The sequence below is a fragment of the Trachurus trachurus genome, assembly GCF_905171665.1.
Source record: "Trachurus trachurus genome assembly, chromosome: 8".
In the NCBI taxonomy this organism is placed as follows: domain Eukaryota; kingdom Metazoa; phylum Chordata; class Actinopteri; order Carangiformes; family Carangidae; genus Trachurus; species Trachurus trachurus.
The window spans coordinates 13,306,730-13,314,794 of NC_139905.1; positions in this window are offsets into that span (position 1 = coordinate 13,306,730).

The following is an 8,065-nucleotide window of genomic DNA, read 5'->3' on the forward strand; positions in this document are numbered from 1 at the left end:
CACGATAAACAATCAGTCTGAACAGACTACCATTTAGGACCTTGTTAAGTTGTGTTTCCTCACTCTAGATTGGTGTGATGATTGCATCAGAAACGGACGCGGCAGGAGTCGCTTTATAGAAGCTAAGCACTGTAAAGGAACCAGTACTTGTAAATCACAAAGCTGTTTAAAACGTCATTTGGCACAAACATTTGGTTTATTTACGTTAAGCTAATTGTGCAGTACTTCACTACTGCAATATAAGTGTCACTGAGCTTAGATGGTTTTACTGACACAAATAAACTTAAGCTATGATAATGGTATTATTGAGAAGACTTTCTTAACTATATTTCAGTGTTACTAACGAGCCAGGAATTCTGTACATTAGCTCCGATTCCAAATAAAAAACAGCCGAAAGTGATGTAAAGCTGGCTAACTACTTCTACAATGTCTCCACATGTGAGGACAGCAAGGACAGACTTTGGCTCAGACAGTCAGGAACAAACAGCTGGACTGGCTAACGTCCAGTTGAGATGGCTTTAAACAGTCCGCTGACCTGACAGTGACCCCTTTGGCCAAAAAATCTCTTTTCTTGGTGCCAGTCCAATGAGAGCAAAGCAGCGTGATCACAATAAAAGCCCTCCCCCCAGACATGAGTATGATTGAGCCACTTGTGGTAGATTTCTGTCCTTGTCTCTACGCCAAAAGCCTATTACACAGCAACCATACCGAAACACCGGCTCTTGTCAAACGTTGTACAAAAAAAGAAAGAAAGAAAGAAAAAAAAACGTAACACTGCCATTATTATCACCGAGCCTGCCTGTTAAAAGCTTTTATAAATATTGCGGGATGAGACTGTGCAGCTGGATGACAGTCAAAGAGGAACAGAGAGATGTGAGTCTTCTACATTTCCCGGGAGAAAGGACACTAGGTAGCAGGCTGGAAGGAGCGTGCTCTGCCAAGCAGCAGACTAACCTCCACCGAGAGAATTAAACAAATGAAAAGCTGCAGGAGCAGGGGTGTAAATCTGCCAGTGAGAGGCAAAGACACACACTCACCTACTAAAATCACCTTGCTGTGCTATGACAGGTGCAGTGCCGGTCTGACTTACTGACACCACACACACCACAGAAGCTCATGTAATTAGAAAGGTTAAGCCGCACTACGCGATAAATCCTGCACAAGAATATCACACATTCTGGATGCAGTTGCATTCATTTTCTCAATTAACAAAGTCCACATCACATAAGTGCACTAGGTGTACACCACAGGCCACATTTTCCTAATAAACTGCAATAATATGTAAGCTTAGTGTAACTTCCACATGTTCCTTGCTCTGTTAAGTGAGATAGCCCACATAACCTAATTTCTGTGCTGCCTGTCAGTCAGTAATAATCATGTCTAGCGCTGTGTGGTTGAGTAAGTGAGCAGACAGGGTTAGATCAGCCACTATGGCTGCATGCACCTTCATGCAGTCCCCATTAATATACAAAGGTGTCGCTTCACAATCAGCCACAGATAATGAGGTTGCTTTATGTTTGATTCAGTGCTGCTTGAGGAGATTGAATAGTATGTGCTTGTGTCATGACTGATTAGGGTAGAGCTCGAATCAGTGCACGATAATGATGGCACATTGTGTGAGTCAGAATCTTACCACTGTAAAGAGATTTGTTTCATAAAAGAGATACTGCTTAAAAACGGGGGGGCTGAAGTACACAGAGCTATTGAGCCTTTGTACCGTCTGCTGTTCACTCCCCCATCTTAATGTCTGATGTGCTTTCATGTAGACCGCTGCTTCATCATCAGAGGTGTGTGTGCGTGTGTTTGTGTGTTTGTGTGTTTGTAGGGACAAATAATCTCTTCACGCAGTAACATTATGGAGACTCACCTCCCATTTGTGGAAAGAGTATACTTCATAATAATGCCCATTTGTTTTTAGGGTAAGAACTTGCTTTTGGTTAAGGTCACCTACAGTAAAGTCAGGATGAGTGTTAAACGTGTAATGCCCTCATACTGTAAGTACTCTGTGTGCATGTGTGTGTGTGTGTGTTGTGTGTGGGTGAGTGGGTGCACCCAGCATGTGTGTGTTTAAATGGACAGGGAGGTTTGTGTTCCCATGTGAGTGGTTTGTGTTTTCAATGTTGATGTACCTGTTTCTGGGTCAGTTTTCTAAATGTGGTCTGTTCATGACTCACACAGGGGTGATATTAGTGTGTGATGATGATGGCAGCGTTTTTCTTTTTCTTTTTTTTTTTCACGGTGTGGGCCCGGAGTGAAATGGGTGACTGATTTTACTACTGCAGTGTCGTGGATGAGGCATGAAGGCAAGGCAGCGGTTTGTGTGGTAATTGGTTAACAGATGGAACGCTGGGTAGGAAAATGTGTGAGGTCATTGGCCTGACTCTCAGACTAACACCGTGTCCTTTTAATGATTGGCCCCCTGAGGTCCAGAGGGTGTGTCACCTTCCCAGCTGGAATGCCCTCCCGATCATGCACATACGCAAACAAACGCGACCTTCCTACCTGACACAATCGCAAAACTGCCATATTATCTTTCTACAAATTAAATCTTACAGTATAGCATAGTAACACATTTCTCAGATCAGTCAGATTTTCATAGCAGCATTGCAGACTAATTGCCACTCCCCATTGACAGAGAGGCGACACCAGATCATGCGATTGCTGGACCTTTTTAACTGTCATGAGACATTTCCTGTTGAAACCTCAGGCTCTTAAGTGTTTTTTTAATCACATATCTCAGGACAACGGAGACTGTCAAAGTCAGACAGGAAAGTCTGGTAACCTTGATATTTAGTCCATGTTTTAAATGACCACTTACTCATTCAGAGCCACAAACAGACCACTACTTATGCTCCAGGGTTGTATGAGCTCTAAATGACCTCTGTTGCTGTTTTCTGTCTTGCTGGAAACCCAGTGGCCTGATGTCCTAAAATGACCATTAGCAGTCCCATGCACTGAGCTGGCTGACTCTGGGGCAGCTCGTAATCAAAAGGTCTTTAAGGTCTTGTGGGATTGAGGGCTAAATACTGTTGTTAGGGCTTTCTCATTTAAACACACATGGTTAACCTGGCAGCTAACCAGCAGCCAGCTGTTCACTAAGGGACCGATTACCTTTTTATACATGCAAGAGGAAAGAAAAGTAGATTTACATGTGTCCTCTTTTAAGCCCCCAAATGTCCTGCTATGACCCGTATTCTTTTAATCAATGCGCAAGGCACAAAAAATGTCTCATAATATGAGCTTGTGCTCACATACAATAATGTATAGAATGCCATTTCTGCTTGCTATGCTCTCTGTCAACAGTATACAGGAGGATCAGCTTGACTGGTGGGATGAATATCATCCCTATATCGCATTCTCTCCCCCCCTACTTTCTCTCTTTCCTTCTGTGTGACTGTGCTGGAGGGTGCAGGACTCCCAGAGGTTTATGTCTGTGACTCTAAGCAAGAGTGACATTTCTCTGACAACACCCAGAACAGGCACACGCATGCACACGCAAGTCTGTCTCACACACACACACACACACACTCATTGCCTTTGTCTCCCTTTCTCTCTCTCCCTCCTCTTTTGCTCTCTAGTTCACAAACATGTCAGCGACGGGATCCACAACAGACAAAGAGCAAAGCAAACGCATGGAATCAATACCAACAAACATGGCCGAGCCTGTTAAGCCTGTCGTGTAGTGCAGCATGAGTGACAGATGCCAATTAGAGGACCTACATGCTTGATCATCTGGTCAGAGGTGGATACACAGCCACCGATAATAAGGGTAACAACACACGTTACCCTAGTAACTGCCACCAAGGGACTCACCCAGTGATTTTTTTTTTTTTTGCATTCATCTGCTCTTTTTTGCATTGCAGCAGGCACCTCCTGACCAGTTTTCTGTACGACCTTGCTTTCCCCTGCTCGATGAATCTTTTATGAGCCTGGCAATGTGGGTTTCTGTGTAGAAGATTGGAATATAAATATGGCTGTTGCGCCTAGAGCTCGTCTTCCCCCTCTGATACAAAAGCTTTCATAAGACTGAGCAGATTGGGCAAGCTGCTACTTGAACGGTGCTCTTCACATCTCTTCGCTTTTATCGGAAGACACACATCCCCATATGAGAGGGTGCTATGCATCTCAAACGTCAGGCACAGATTCTTCCTCTCTCCACCTATCGCCCACATGGCTGAACAATTACTGTAGGGCTGCCACAAACAATTATTTTGATAATCGACTAGTCACCAATTATTTTTGTGAATAGTCCACTACCGGATCATACGTAAATTGCAGTTTATCGTGTCAAGCGTCACTGTCAGCTTGTTGCAATGGCGGAGCAGCCGAAAAATGTGAAACTGCCGGTGCCACCGTGGACAACAACCGTTTACATAGTGAATATAAGTAAGAAGAAGAATATTGTTGTTACAGTGAGCTCACTTTGCTGTGTGTTTCATGGTGAGAGAGACGTGAGATCGGACTTGGAGTCTACATTTGCTACTGTATGGATATGGTACGCCTTCTATGCGTGTGCTATGGCTACTTCGTCTATTTATCTGACTTCCCATTTCTCCAACCATACATTTCTATATTTTTGCGCTCATTAGTCCGACTTCCTATTTCTCCGACCATACATTTCTATATGAACCTCCCCAACCCTAACCCTAACCCGGATTAATTGTAGTCGGAGAAATGGGCGATCAGACTGTATTCTCCCCGCTTTTTTCAGATGCTCGTGCATCGCCGTCGTAGATTTTGCATTGCACATTTCTTATCTTTTATTTTGGTAAAATGCTCCCAAACTTTCTAGCTGCGTTGCCAGCTAGCCATGATATGCTGACGCCGATTACCGCTACTGCACATGTGCGTCAAGGACAGAAAGGCAGACAAGACAGCGGAAGGTACAGCGTTTTTGATAGTCAACGTACTCATGACTAGTCAACTAATCTTGGCTCCTGGGAAATCGTGTTTCCTTAACAAAGAGTTGTTGTTTTGTTCTTTACGTCAGATTTTCAGTCACAGATTTTGTGCTGCATGCTTTTCTCTTTGAAAGCTATAGTATATAATTACACATCGCTCACATTCATATTGTGGAGTTGAGAGCTGTAGCAGCCATTGACAGTGAATGAGAGACGAAAGAAAAGTAAATCTTGGTTAAGCTCTTCAGACTGCACTACCTCCCTCTCTTTCTCTTTTATCTTCTTTTGTCGACTTTGTTTACACCTTCTATTTCAACTGATCCTTGCTACCTTTAGTCCAGAGAGTCCTCTCTTCACTGCCATACGTGCGAGTGACAGCATTGCCTCCCATGTTGAAAGCTAACTCAATTGCAGAGCTTTCATTTTGGGGGAATGAAGGATGAGAGCTATGCGGCGTGGCAGAAGCGGGTGGCAAGAGGAACCATTTAATCGATGTGGTTTCCGCGTGGCACTGTCACAGCCACTCAGTAGGGCCATTGATGAGGGAGCCTCTCTCTGACTGCGCCAAGGCTTAAAGGCTCCAGTCAGGGAGGCGTGTGAGCCCAGCAGCCACCAGACCCTGCTGCATATCAAGCAGGCAGATAGAGCTGCTCTCTACAGCCCTACGGTGAGCAGAGAGGTAGCGAGGTCCTTTGATAGAGACACTGCATGTAGGAGAGGGGAGATAACAAGATGCTCCAGTGGAAGGAACACCAGCTTACATTACATTATGCCGCCTAATTCTAAACCCCTGGGATTTCTCCAAGTCTGCGAAATACACACACACTCGCGCACACGCACACACACTAGTGTCTGATACTAGGTGCAAACATCTGGAAGTAGAAGTCACAACTACAGACTGTTGTATGCAGCTAACTGGGAAACTGGTATGTGTCATATTAAAGAAAATGTCAAATATAATCATATCTGTAGCACTGATGGCGTTTACTGAAAGAAATCAGATGTAGCTTTGATGGATTACACAAAATTGGAGGAAAATGATGTAACAGGCTGACTTCTGCATTAATTTTTCATAGATCAGAGGGCTCTGATTTGATTTAGATAAGCATATTAGTCAAAAGGAACTTTTCTTTAAACCAGTTCCACGTAGCCAGACACACCACGAATCCATTACTAATTATGGCCCTTTACTTTGTACACAAACAAAACACACTTCTGAAACAATGGCATCGAGCTTGCCTCCAGTTCTCACTTTGCAACACTTTTTTTCCCCTTCTGCTCTCAATAATCTGCCGCTTCAGACGCACAAAGGCAGCCGGTGCAAAGAATAATATGGATTTCCTCTATACTCAAAGGAAAGCAGTATTTTGCCTCTATATCCCTTTGTATAATACTCTTCCCAAAAAGCATCCATATGTGCATCTGGATCACGTCTAAGATACTGTGGCACTTAAGGTACAACTACAAAAAAGGTGTCCTTGTAATGTCTTGAATAAATTACAAATCATCAACATAATGTGGCATACTTCAGTCACACACAGAATCAGACACAAACTGCAGACAGATGCTATGAACTAAAGAGGCTGTGGTGATCATGGTTGGTGGGCAGTGTCAGAGTACAAAGTGAGAGGATGTGGACTGAGTTTGAATTAGTGCCCAGTGGAGTAGCTGAGCCGGGCGGCATGGCTGGGAAGTGAGAGAGAGAGAGAGACGGAGAGAGTGAGAGTGTGTGTGTGTGTGAGAGAGAGAGAGAGAGAGAGAGAGAGAGAGAGAGAGAGAGAGAGAGAGAGAGAGGGAGGTAAAAGACAGTGGAGTTGCTGGAAATGAAAATTGGAGATTGCGAGCAGGGATAGAGAGAAATAGACAGAGAAAGTGCCTTCTGACTGTGCCTGCAGGGTTATTATCTCTCCCATCCAAACCAAAAGGAGAATAATAATTAGAGGTCTATCGCTTCGTCACCATGATTTTATTCCCCTCACTGGCACACACTCCTTGCAGATTGTCTTTAATTAGCTTCACATCGCTTAATCAATACGGCCATGACCGTGACAAAACAATGGCATGTGCATGCTGTCGCTCAGGCAAGAGAGAGAGAGAGACACAGGAAGCAAGGGATGAAGTGTTGACAGACACAGATGAGAGAAGAAAATGATGCAGAGTGGCATTTCTCTGAGAAGGAGGGGGGGCGTCATGCTCTGATAAAAAACCTGCTCTCATGATAATTAGACTCTGCATTTGTTTATCTGTTATGGAGTTTGTGTGCTCGTCTATGTGATATTATGTACAGTACCTATGTGTCTGCATCCTGCTGTATCACAAGGTGAGAGGTTGCAGCCTCGGCTCAGTTGTATAGCAGGCAGCAGTGACGGTCCTGTCGTGTAAGCCCACACTGAGGGATCTAATTCAGTAATCCTTGTTATATTTTTGAGCAGCAGAGTTGAGTGCTGCAGCCACACTAATGGCGATGTGATGAATAGGTATTCAGGAGAGGTCTCTCTCTTTAAGCCTTAGCGCCTCAGGCTACTTGGCCCTCTCAGGCCCAGTTCTCATCTTTTACTCCTCTCAGTGAGAGTAACAGCATGCAGTGAGCTTGTGTAGGGATCTTCAGAGAAGAGCACTTCTCACTTGTCAGGCACATTTTTCTACTTGGTATGTTCTGGATCGATCTGTGCAGCTGACATGCTTATATCTGTGTTGTTCTATCTAAACAGGACCGGTAAATGTGAGACTCAGCTTAAACTGAAACAGATATGCATTTGTCCAAAATTATTAGATGCGCTGTAAGGCATTTATGCTGAGAAACAAGTCAGCAGGAGTAATTTGTTGATTCAGGAAGGTCCCGCTAACATCAAATGATGAAACAAGAAAATTGCCAGGTTATATAGGGGACAACAGTGTCCACCTTATACATACATACAGTAAGTCTTTGCCATTCAAATTAACATTAACACGCAGTTGTTGTGCAGAGGTGAGCCTGCGCACGGGGTGTCATTAAAATTTAAATTAGTGATTTAATTTGCAGGTGGCAGCAATGTTGGATGGATGTTACCCTCTCATGCTCATTATTAAAGTGTGTTTCTGTCATTCTCTTCCCCCGTGGGAAGAGGTTGGATCATATCTCAAATGTATTCTTGTCCATTTTGCTCGAGGCAATCAGTCAACAA